The following is a 13,750-nucleotide window of genomic DNA, read 5'->3' as shown; positions in this document are numbered from 1 at the left end:
CACTCACAATACCTGGTATGGGCCCGCCAGTGGGGAGTTGCTTCTTGATGGTTGGGCCCCAGCGCCACTTGCACCTGATGAACTTTTGATAGCTACACTTTAGTGAACGGAGTCTGAACTCTCTTCTTATATAGAAAACAGACAAGTCTCAAAATGTACTCCAGTCCCTCGAAGTGAGCCTTACCTGCTGCAGAGATTAGTCTTTCCCCAAATCTGGTCTCTGCTCTTCAACAGAGTTCAGTACGTCATCCGCAAGAATTAACCACAGGTGCATTACATTACAAATGTATAACACACAATAACGGTTCACTGTAGACTTATCTCTGAAAAATAGCAGTTGCGTAAATACATGTGGATGTAGACATTCTCTACAATTAGTATATTGTTCACCAATAATACATCATTTAAAAAAACTTTTGTCTCTGACCTTCACGATTTATGACCTCAAGTTAAAAAACAACCATGACTAATTATACCTAATTCCATTTATTTACAAAGTCAATAAAGACCAACTACAATCATGTTGATTTAAGTGATCAAAATTGTGCACAGGTGCCGTGTGAATAAATCATAAAAAGGTGCATTAGAATAAAGAAACATTTATGACAATTGATTCCTCAATGGATTTTGATAAATGGGGTAAAAATAGAAGTCTATATTGTGTCTTAAGGTCTACGGCATTTAAACCTCAAAGCATTTAAGGTCATCATCAGGACGGGGTGGAGCACAAATGTTTGAATAAAAGTAAAAATAAAAATAATAAAATCAGTATAATTAGAGGATGCTATAAATCAGGTCATCCCAAGATATAAGAATATGTATGTTAACTTACATGAGTTTATACTCCTGCTGAGTAGGAGTGGAGACTTATTTGGACAAAGTAGCGGACAAAGAGGCAATCAAGACTGTGGAAAAATAAGAAACCACAGTCAAAACTGGAATAAGAGTAGGAAGGATGGGTTAAAGGTGGGTAAGGACTTGGGGGGAGGTAGTCGAGGGGAAGTAAAGGTCTTACCATAAGAAGTAGGGCGGTGGTCCTAATCAATAGGTGCTGGCTGGAAGAACAGGAAGTAATAAATACCACTCAATAATTACGGAGTAAGGGCTTACCTCCCGACAAAATGAGTTCCCTCCTAGATGACAGCAATTCAATATTAGTAGCCACTGTGTAATTAGTTAATAGCGGTTGGGAAGGGCCAATGTGGCCTGGGATTACATCTCCACCAAATGACAGGGATTCAGAAGAGTGCAGTTATCACTTATTGCATGCTCCCACTAGGACTCTCAGAAGCTAATTGTGTAACGCAATGGAAACACTACAAGACCGATTCTGGGTATGCATCAACGCATCAAACGCACGGAACAGTACAATGCATGCGGTTGCATTGGAACTGTCAACAGAGGACCTCAAGCAAGGGAAAATAATAAAGACGGGCAACTCAGATATAAGTGGTCCACATGGGAGTGCTAATATGGGAATTGATGCATAAATTGATGAAATGAAATATCTCCTTTATAACAAAATCGCACGTTGTGAACACTACATCAATCTCGACTCGCAAATATGTAGTTAAGCAGGCCCTAAGACTTAGGCCCGAGGATTGCTGATTGATAGGTCACAGACGGGAGGGTGTGTAGCTGACAGGCAAATACTTGTGCAGGAAACTCTTGATCAATCCCACAGATAGGCCCAGCAACATAACAATGGTCAAGGGAGATTGCCCTAATAAAGCACACGTGGCAAGCCTAATCCATAATAACAAGAAATACATATATATCAAAACAGATAATACTTCAGAATACCATATATATGACAAGAATGAAAGAAATCATAAACATAAATGTAATTAATAAAAGACATATGCATGTTATGGCAAGGAAGCTTCCATTAAGTTAGTGAAAATGATATATTACATAAATCGTATAATGGTTAGCCAGACCTAAAAACAAACAAATGCCAGAATACAAACATATATAAATTAGAGAAAAATCAGAGTCTAATAGGTCTATGATACACAGCATGAACTTATATGAAAAAAATACAATATTGTCACTATGGCAGTGATTGAAGCAGGGGCCTCCAACCTTTTCTGCAGTGAGAGCTACTTCTGATCAGTGAAAATTCTTGTGAGCTCCTGAAGGCCAAGCGTCTCGCGCACTGTTACCAAGCACCCCCGCCCATCTTCATTGACTTTAAGCCTAATATCCACAGAGCCAAATATTATGGTTTGAACAAAATATGGCAGGGCTATGACAGGGCTGCCATGTGTGCCAGTGAGCGGGTGGTCTTTGGGGATGTATGAACGTGTGTACGTGTGAATGGGACCTGTGTGTATGGGTTACTCGGAACTTGTGTGGTATGTTCTTGTGGCACAGGACATACCTTTCACCATATGTGACACTGTTACATGTTTAACGCAAACATATAACCATTTTTGGAAACAAGAGAAATTAAAACTATAAAAAAATGTTGAGCAAAAAAGTTCAAAGAGGGAACATTATTCTGCCCTTTACAGTTCTTGCGCTTAAAATAATGGGTTTATTTTTCAGTTATAAATATGGTACCTTGTCTATCAGCCATTGGGGTGCAAGTGCCTGTTGTCTGTAAAGGGGACACTTTGAAATGGGAGACTATTAAACCGAAGAGTTAACTTTATGTTTATATGGGTTCCATAAAACTCTTCATTTAAATGTTCTCCCATTTCCAAGTGCCACATTTACAAACAGCAGGCATCTTGCTCCAAGTGGCCTGTAGGCACGGTGCCATATTTATAACAGAACAATGAAATCATTTGTTTAAATGGGAGAAATTTAAAGTGACGAAACAGGCTTCATAAAACATTAAAATGTAATTAGCTGAATTGATAGTGGAGAAAAAACATTCGGGGCCTTATCCATAGTACCGCCGAACCTGTAGTGGCGGTCCCACCACGGCAACACAGCGAGACCGCCCGCAGTATTATAACTCTGATGGTCAGAACACCAAAAGACAAACTGGCACCGCTGGGATAAAGGATTCCACTGGGCCGGGGGCCTTTAAATGGCAGGAATATGCTTGTGGGGCCGCAGCCGGCACTGCCAAGCATATTCCGAGTTGCCTTTTCACCGCCATTTTCAAGGCGGTGAATCTGCCATGAAAAGGGTGATGGAATGGCAACAAGTAACAGTATTTGGACCAGGAGGTGCATGTGGGGTGCACATTTAGTTCCCCCATTGATTTGCACCCCCCTCCTTCATGGTGTGGCATGTATGTTCACCGTGGAGGCAGGTGGTGTCGTCGCTCTGACTGTGGCAGTCTGCATGATAAGCTCTTCTATGAGCCTAACAGACTGCCGCTGTCAGACTTCTGCAGGACCGCTCACCAGACCAGGATTTAACTACTAATTTGGCGGGCGGTGACTTCACGGCTTTGGTGTTCCTACAGTGTAGGACCGCCAAAGTTGTAATAAGGCCTTAGAACGTATGTTTAATGGAAATATTTTTCTTCACTTTAAATGTATCCCATTTCGATATTACTATATTTTTCAGTTATAAATATGGCACAGCATCTACTGGCCAATGGGAACAAGAATCCTGCTGTTTGCAAATGAAACACTTTTAAATGATAGAGAATTAAAATGAAGAACTTAATCATTAAGGTATCTTTTAATTTTAATTTTCTCCCATTTAAAAGCATTCACAAACATCATTTTGTTCTCACTCTCCAATATTGCGTTACAATGACTTTTATTTAAAAGTTAAATACTTCAGTGCTTCACTTCTTCACCTCTGTAACCCAGCCTGGGTCACAAACCTGACTGAGCACTGCACATTATCAGGCCCTGCCATCTTCAGCCTGATGACAATAATGTAAAATAATCACAGCCTTCCTGTAAATTAAAAGGAATATGCGACCCTGTGCTTATTTAAAAATTAACTCAATACTGTGAGTTAGTCTGAATGTGTCTACAAGCTACTGGTGGCTTGTGATTGACTGGATGGAGACACCTGGAAGTATTTCATTCCATTCTTCTATTGTGTTCAGGCCATTGGTTATGGATTGACATCAGAAAATCAGCATTGGGTCTATATCCGCACTCTGGGGTTTCCTTTTTTACCATGTTAATGACCTGCCAAAAAATGTCATTCTCACTGTGTTTGGCACTTTTGAAGTGATCACCTAAGGGAGCATTCATCACTTTACACCACATGTTGCTCCTATGTTGTCCAATGCATGCTTTTACCTTCTGCAAGGACTGGCTTTTATAAGTTAAATTGCAAGGGCATTGGATGCAGTAAATCACATTATTGTCAGAGATCAGCTCTCCCGCAGCTCCGCCCGACTGCGCTCGCCTTCGGTCCCAACTAAGGCAGGGTTCAAGACTTCTCCCTGCTGGGTACTGCACTATTGACTCTTGGCTTGTTTTTCTCCCTGCTTTCCCCCGTAGCCCATAACGCTGATTCTGTGTTATTTTTATTTATTTATTTTCTCCCACCGCATCCCGCCCAGCTCCCTCCTCCCAACCGCACGTCCTTTCCCCCTCCCCTACGTAAATGGCGACCGCTGTGCGGTCGCGCGCAGCGAGCGCGCTGCTGGTGTGCCAAAGGCGCGCCTAAGGCAAACCCGTTTTCGCCCATACGTGCCTGGACCGCGCCCAGGTCCTCGCGAGAGCCACGACTTCCGACAACGCTACGACTCCAGCTTTCTCCACGAAGTCAACACCAGCCGATCATCAAACTGCTTCCAGGCCAGCTCAAAACTCACCCACGGACCCTTCACCTGCTGTAGATGCAACTTTACTAGCCGCCGAACACCTGCACGTCCTACCCCACCCATCAGAGCAGAACGCAACCACTTCAGATGCATATTACTCATCACCCGCTCCGTCCACAAGCACGCCATCGAACTCTGGGACCTACTCGACTCAGCCTCCCTGGACGTCGCCTTCTTAACAGAGATCCGGATGAACCCCTCCTTGGCACCCGACATTGCTATAGCCATACCAAATGGATACAAGATCACCAGAAGGGACCGCACCAACAGACCAGGAAGAGGAATTGCCATTGTCTACAGGAATACCCTCAGAGTCTTGACCTGCACAACAGACACCTCCAGCACCGCCGAACACCTGCATTTCCAGATCCACACCAACCCCAACACCACTCTCAGAGGAACACTCATTTACAGACCCGCTGGACCCCGACCACAGTTCATCAACGCCATCTCCGACATCGTCAGCATGCACGCTCTTGCGTCCACAGAATACATCCTCCTCAGATACCTTAATTTCCACCTCGAGAACGCCGATGGCAGCAACTCCGTCGCTCTGCTTGATAACCTCGCCAACCTTGGACTCAAACAGCTCGTCACGACTCACACCCACACCGCTGGACACACGCTCGACCCCATCCTCTCTGCCAGCAACCACGTCAGCTTCAGCCACACCACCGAACTCCATTTGACTGACCACTGCTGCGTCCACTTCACCTTCAAGAAACCCACCACGAACCACCACCCACAACAGATCCACTACCGCAGCTGGAACAAGGTCTCGGAAGACCAGCTCATCACCGCCCTCGCCCGAGACCCACCGACAGACACCACAGACACCGACACAGCAGCCAGCAACCTCAGGCAATGGATCGACGACTGCGCCAACACTCTCGCCCGATCAAAAAGCCCTCAAACAGACACACTGAGAGAAAGGCCAGCTGGTTTCTCCACTGTCCTCCAGGAATCCAAGCGGACCTGCCGAAGGCTCAAGAACAAGTGGCGCCACGAAAAGACACCGGACAACCATGCAGCCCTAAAGAACGCCAGCCACAAGCACCACCAACTCATCCGAGCCACCAAAAGGACCTCCTTCAAGCAACGCATCAACAACAATGCACACAACAGCAAAGAGCTCTACAACATCGTGAAGGAACTCTCCAACCCCAGCTCCATCTCCAACGACATCCCGCCATCGCAGGACCTATGCGACTCCCTAGCCACCTTCTTTCACCGCAAGATCGTAGACATCCACGACAGCTTCAACACCCAGACCCTCCCTACAGTCATCAACACTGCAGACTCACTGCCCCCCAGCCTCACCAACCGCCTGCTCTCCTGGAACCACGTCAATGACGACGACACAGCCAAGACCATGTACACCATCTACTCCGGCTCCCCATCCAACCCCTGCCCTCACCATATCTTCAACAAAGCAAACCGAATCATCGCACCCCAAATCTGGAAGATCATCGACAGCTCTTTCGAGGCCGCTACCTTCCCGGAAAGCTGGAATCACACCGAGATCAAAGCCCTACTCAAAAAACACTCACAGCGGACTAAAAGGACCTCAAGAACTTCCGGCCCATCTCCCTTCTTCCATTCCCAGCGAAAGTCATCGAAAAGATCGTCAATAGGCAACTGACCCACCTCCACGAATAGAACAACATCCTGAACCCATCCCAATCGGGACTCCGCAGCAATCACAGCACCGAAAACGCCCTCATCGATGCCACAGACGACATCAGGACCCTACTGGACAATGGCGAAACTGCGACCCTCATCCTCCTGGACCTCTTGGCCGCTTTCAACACCATCTGCCACCACATCCTACGCACACGCCTACATGAAGCAGGAATACGCGACAAAGCCCTGGACTGGACCACCTCCTTCCTCACTGACAGAACCCAGAGGGTCTGCCTCCCCCTTTCCATTCTGAAGCCACCAAGATCATCTGCGGCATGCCCCAAGGATCATCCCTCAGCCCTACCCTTTTCAACGTCTACATGGCACCGCTCGCCAACATCGTCCGCTCGTACAACCTCAACATCGTCTCCTGTGCCGACGACACTCAACTGATCCTCTCACTCACCAAAAACCCTGCCACTGCCAAAACCAACCTCCCCGAAGGAATGGAGGCCATCGCCAGCTGGATGCAGACCAGCCGCCTGAAACTTAACTCGGATAGCACAGAGGTCCTCATCCTCGGATCCACTCCCTCCGCCTGAGACGACTCTTGGTGGCCTGCCGCTCTGGGAGCCGCTCCCACACCCACCGAACACGCACGCAACTTGGGGTTCATCCTGGAGTCATTGCGCTCAATGACCCAGCAAGTCAACGCCATCTCCTCCTCCTGCTTCAACACCCTCTGCATGCTCCGCAAGATATACAGATGGATCCACACTGGAACCAGAAGAACAGTCACAGAGGCCCTCGTCAGCAACAGACTGGACTACGGCAACACCTTCTACGCAGGAACGACGGCGAAACTCTAGAAGAGACTGCAACGCACACAGAATGCCTCCACACGCCTCATCCTCGACATACACCGCCAAGCCCACATCACTGCCCATCTGAAAGACCTGTTGCACTGGCTCCCAGTCAACAAGAGGATCATCTTCGAGCTCCTCACCCATGCCCACAAAGCACTACACGATGCCGGACCAGCATACCTCAACAAACGTCTCACCTTCTACTACCCGAACCGCCAGCTTCGCTCCGCTGACCTCACCCTAGCCACCGTCCCACGCATCCACAGGACCTCCACGGTCGGCAGATCCTTCTCTAGCCACCAAGACATGGAACACCCTCCCCACACAGCTGTGGCAGTACCAGGACCTGCTGACCTTCAGGAGACTTCTCAAGACCTGGCTGTTCGAGCAGTAGCTGCAACCCCACACCCCCGCTCAGCGCCTTGAGTACCTCATGGGTGATTAGTGCGCTCTACAAATAACTGATTGATTGATTGAACAGTTGCATAAAAATTCCAGATCATGTTTTATTTGAGGTAAAGCTTTCCTGTTGGTAGTGTAATTGCAAACAACACAATTACTACATTTGTAATACACCTTTGCAGGTGGTAAATTGCAAAGTGATCGAATTTTATTAGGAATCGTCTTAGGTTTATATGCTTGGGAAGGTGATCCTTTAGGTTAGGGCCCCGTTTGAAGGAGAAAAGCAGGACCTCTAGAGATGATTCCCCTGAACATAGTACATCCCAGTGTTTTTTTATTACTTTTCACTATTTTTCAGTACATGGGCATTAATTTGTGACACAAGTAGTTTTGTCAAGTGGTGTCTTGATTGAGTTGAAGTAGAATATACCTGTGAGAGTACCGAGCTCTTTTCAAAGAGCATCTCGCCCTTTTTTTTACTATCCCTTTTCGGTTTATTTATAACGCAGGACATTGGCTTCTCTGAAAAAAAATCAGTCTTAAATATTCATTTTCTGCGGATACGCAAAGATTGCCCAAATATAAGGCCACCTCATAGGGCACGTGGAGGAAAACTATTATATTGCAATAAAGTGTTCCTTTCCATAGGTTTCTTGAAAAGAGATGTGTAAAGGTTGACAATACACATGGTCATGGGATTGCTATTTTGCTGCCTTTTTAGGTCTGGATTTTGACAGCACAACTGTGAAACTGACCTGTTGCTTACAGTGTACAAAGAGTGGGATTTAAAATTCTGCAAATCCTGAAGTACACAAATGAGTGCAAGATCTTCTGTACGTGCACCCATCAGAGAAAGCATGAATTGGATAAAAACACTGAGTAAAGATTTGTGGATCTTCAATCTGGATATAGACTTGCATATAATTGAAGCAGAATGTACGAAAAGGGCTATTCTGATGGTAGATTGATTGATATGAGTATGAGCACATATGCTACTTTTGTTTTGGTTTTTCAGTTGTCTTGCCTCGATCTCTGTACTTTTATGGCTCTAACAAGTATATTCATATATTATACCTGTGCTAATTTTTTATTTTAAATGTGATTTGGGTCCATTCCTTTTAACCATTATTTTTCTTCAACCAGCCTCTTTCAGCCATTGGCTTGAGACTTTGTCAATCATGTCTTGACTCAGCCCGGTGGAGAAATCATCGTTCTCACCTAAAAGTTTGGCTGTTTTTGTGCATCCCTCTGCCTCCACTTGAGTCCATGCATTGATTTGCATGAAGGACTGCTTTACAGATACAGCCTCTTCTGTCAACTACTGCTTGCTCCTTCCTGCATGTCTGGTTCTAATGTGCTATTGATGCATGCATTAGCACACTAAACCCAAACTCATTGGCTTTGACAGTGCTTGTTTTCTCTGGCAGTGGTCACTGCAGTTTTGATTGAAATCCCATTTCCGTCATGAGGTGTTCCTTGACTTTCACAGTTTTCCCCTTTGCACAATTGTGTTGTTTCCTGTTCCCCTTTATTGGAGCTGGTCGAGCCACTGAAAGCTTGAGCCAGACTTGAGCCAGTTCCAGGCTCTGGCTCAGCTCAAGGTCCTCTTGGAACCTTGAGTCCAAAACGAGTCAAGCTTTCCTGTTGCTTCTGCCCGCCACCGATGCTCGGATAAAGAATTAATATCGAAGCTTTAACATTTGAGGTAATAAGGAGAAATAAATAGATACCTATTTAGTGACTGATTGGTACAAAGAGAAACCTTAGATCATTCCTGGATCCTCATTTAACCAAACTGTTTGATCTTAGGCAAATATTTTATTTCACCGATCCTCCATTTACTTTATTATCACATATGAGTGTACTGTCTACAAAGTGAGTTCAGAATAAGAGATGTACAAAAAATAAAATCTATTGTGTTTGATTTATTAGACTATAATGTTGCTCAGTCTACAAGAATCTGGGCACATATAGGGTTGATATGAAAACTGAATCGTTTCGTAGGTCACTGAATAGACCTGATTCAGTCGGGAGACTCCTAATTTTTTAAGCCAAAAATGGCTCTATTTAGGCTGTCTCACGCCTGAAATTACTTCTGCTTCAATAGTAGTCAACGGTTGAAATACAATCTCACAAGTTTTTTTTTTAATCTCTCACTTTCTTCTTCTAAAATGTTGGCACGTAAGGCCACTAATGGCATTTGTCACCAGGACAGAGGTGGGATAGATTGGTTCTAAGTTCATGTTTAAAAACTTTGACTTTTAATAAGTACCTGCCTCAGTCCAGTGGTATAATGTGGCTTATTAAGGTCAAAGCGTCTGCATCTCAAAGAATACACTTCTTTGCAAATGGAGGACACTTTGTCATATTTTAGTTGCTATTTGCTGCATGATTTACACAGAAACCATGTAGAGGGTTTGGCGCGTGCATGGACTCTGATAACCAAAGTAGATGCTTAGCTCTTACTGTTAATTTGTTGAGTCGACCCACCGGTACCCTTTATCATGCTTGTTTTTGTTTATTTTTTTTAGGTCGAGCCTGGGCAGCGCATGCGCTGCTCTGCTAGCCATGCTGTATTTGTGGAATTTTAGTTCGTGTATTGAACATCATCTACGCCATCTTGCAGACTCACGTATGAACATAGACGACAGCCATTTTAGGTACCATGGTCTCCTTGTTCACGATCACCCGTCAGCACACTTCCCTGACCCTGCAAGCATCCCCCATGCACCCTGACCGCCCTCGCTCTCACATGCACAAGTCATGAACCCTTCTCCTTCTGCATGACGCTTTCATGAATGAATCACACCCCGCGCCTGACCAGCACCTCCTCTCCTTCCATGAATACCCCTCTGTGGATAAACCCTTCCACCACGCTCGATTGTCCACACCGATCCTTCCTTTCATGACTATCTCTCCTTTGATGACCCCTTCCTCTGAGCCCGATTGTCTGTACGAACCGATGGTCATCCCTTAGCCTGAGGATACAGTTTATTGCCCACTACTGTATGCACTCGCCTCTCTTGAAAGGAGCCACTATTGATCATGACCTCCCCAGCCCTGAGATTCGATCAGGCGCACACATTCCAAAGGAATCGGCAGAACACTTAGCTGCGTGATAGCCCCCTCCCATGGTATGAGGGGTAAGGGCCTCTACTGTTGTCATGTGTTGAAATGGGCCGGAACTGGGGGGGGTGCCAGGGATGTTATCCTCATGCTTCACAATGTCTTTGTTGTAATAAAGCACGTCCACATGTCTTAAACCAGTGTATAAAAGACCAGGCCCCAGAAAGGCTGGGAGAGCACCTCGAGACGATACCTTGTTGTCCGATCTGATGTGTTCTACTCCGTCGGAATAAAACTTGTTTCCTGCCTTCCTGTCTCCAGCGCCTGCCTCTTTATTGGATAACTTCGTATGGTATTAGAGGCGTCTAACGCCGGGCAAATTTAACTTAGGAAACATCAACAGAATAGCCTGACCATTTTGAATTGATCTTTATCAATTGGCGTCCCAAACGCGGGGCCCATCAGCGACACGTGGATCCAGTGGGAGAGGTCCCGACGACAGAGTGAACGACTGCAACGATCGGGAGAGCTCCTGTCCGATAGACCCTCGTCTGACAGCCGATCATCTGAACTTCACTGATTCCGAGCAGACCTCTCCCGAGTGATCTACGGTCCTGACTGGGAACCACCAGGAGTGCCGCGATAGCAACAGAGAATAGAGGACGATCGGGTGCTGGAAGCGGAAGACGAGAAACGGTCCGTGCGGTCCGGGTAAGGTCGTGACACACGACAAATTGCGAAATTGATTGTTTGATTGTTTGAAAATACTAGTATTACTCGTCTTATTGTCTCTGAGAGATTCTCTATTTGCAAACAAGCACAGAGTCGCCATACTCTGTTTAGTCTTTGCAGATAGTGAAGGATAGGTAACGCGGACTTTTGTCCCCCATTGTAATCTGCCGTGCCTATTTTTCTCCCCATTGATTGATTGTTTGATCGAGCATTGAATTGTTCGAAGTTGGTTCTCTTAAGGATCTTCTCTGCCTACAAACGGGGAAGAGTAGGAATATTCTCTCTCCCTTTGCAGATAGTGAAGGGTAGGTAACGCAAGCTTTTAACCCGTCGTACCTATTTCATTCCTCATTGATTGATTGTTTATCCAAGCATTGACTGTTTGGAATTGGTTCCTTCTGGAGGTATTCTCTGTTTGCAAACAGCGTAGAATAGAATACTCTGTCCAGTTTTTTTGCAAGTAGTGAAAAGATAGGTAGTGCAGGCTTTTGCCCCCCATTGTAATCCGTCATGCCTATCTTCTCCCCATTGGTTAGTAGTTGGGTCAACCCGGACCGCTTATTAGAGATGAACCATCCAGCTCCACTGGAAGGCACCCCTAATAAGGACATGTTTACTAAGCAAGGACTAGTCGCTATAGCTTATAGTAAGTTATGGCATAAATACACAAAAAAGGATCCTGAAAGTCAGTGGCCACTGATAGGTTCTTTTGATGAAAATAAAATAAAAACACTAGAAGCAGCTGTAAAAATAAATAAGGCAACGCCCACTATGCTCGATAGTATTGGCATGTGGCGCAAAGAAGCAGAACAGCGAAGGAAAAGAGAAGAAGCAAAAATAGTGAAAGGGTTACGAAAAGCAGCCCATCTGGCCGCAAAAGAACTAGATGAAGAAATAAGAAGAAAAGAGGAAGTTAAACAAACACAAGAATCAGGACTGGCAGGCCAATGCCCTGTCAGGACCCCCCCTACGCTCTACCCGGAGATGCCCTCCAAACAGCGGGCAAATGACGAGTTACTGCTCGGCCCTCCAATTATCTACATGCCCCCTCCTTATGCTCCCTGCCAGCCTCTAGCACAACACTCACCAGTTCAAAGTGCAGGCGTGGGTGACCCTAGCGCTAGTTCCCCCGGCTCTTACGGCCTTCGCACCAAGCCGCATTGGTAACAACAGCAGATGAACATGAGACTAGCAGGCAGCTAACAGCCAGGCCAAATAGGTTGAGCAAAGATGAGCGGGATGGAATCGACCAGATAGCAAAGACCCTGGTAGAACGGAAAGAGAGCGAAGAATATACGATGAATATGCACAATTCACATGCCGGTAGTCACGAACGGCATTTCATTTTACGGTTCAGCTACCACACCCTGAACGCCTATGAGGATAGGTACCAGAATAAGGGTCCTGCTAAACTGACGGCTCTATATAGAAGGGTCGATGTTGGAGATGGGACTGAGAGCGATGTGACGGACCTCTTCATGCAAACGCTTGAGGTTTTCCGCCACCTCGCGGAACAGAAACCAGAGGTCAAGATCAAAGTCCCTGAGACGATTGAACCCCCATTAGAAGCAGCCAACACTATGATGCCTATCAGAGAAGCCGCCCCCTACTGGGTTCCCCCAAGAGGTCAGGGAACAAACGATGATATCAACCACGCAGATGCAAAAGGGAGGGTTGTGTATAATTGGGTTTACCAACCATGGGATCGGCAAGATATTTTAACCTTTAGGCAAACCCTGCCCGATTTAAGAAAGAACCCGACAGCATTTTATACCGAACTAAGTACAGCCCTGGGCTCAACCATAATGACTCTAGCGGACATTGATTTATTTTTTGGGTTATGTCTGCCGGCTGACGTGTGGAAGCAAATCCGGAAGGCCAACCACACAGATCTGTTTGGACATACCTGGAATCAACTCGGTGAACTAGATAGGCAGCGAGAGCCCGGTAAGAAACCTGTAAAGGACATACTGGAACTCCCGGACAAAATAGTGCAGAAATTAAAGACATTGATCCCAGAGAGAAAGGTAGACTGGTCGGTAGTCACGGCTTGCCGTCAGAAACCCCAGGAAGACGTATCAGAATATTTCTCCCGATTTGAAACGGTGTTCTCCGACTACAGTGGCCAAGACATGACCACCGCAACCGGACAACACCTATTCGTGCAAAACTACGTAAAAGGGCTATCGCAAGAGGTCTCCCAAAAGTTACAGACGAGTGAGAGTAGTTGGGGAGCCTCCAAACCTGCAGCTATCCTTCAGATGGCTCAGTATTACGAACACCAAAAGAACGAGAACGAGAGGGCGAC

Source organism: Lissotriton helveticus, chromosome 9 (genome assembly GCF_964261635.1).
Source record: "Lissotriton helveticus chromosome 9, aLisHel1.1, whole genome shotgun sequence".
Taxonomy (NCBI): Eukaryota; Metazoa; Chordata; class Amphibia; order Caudata; family Salamandridae; genus Lissotriton; species Lissotriton helveticus.
Note: the sequence above shows the minus strand (reverse complement) of the source record.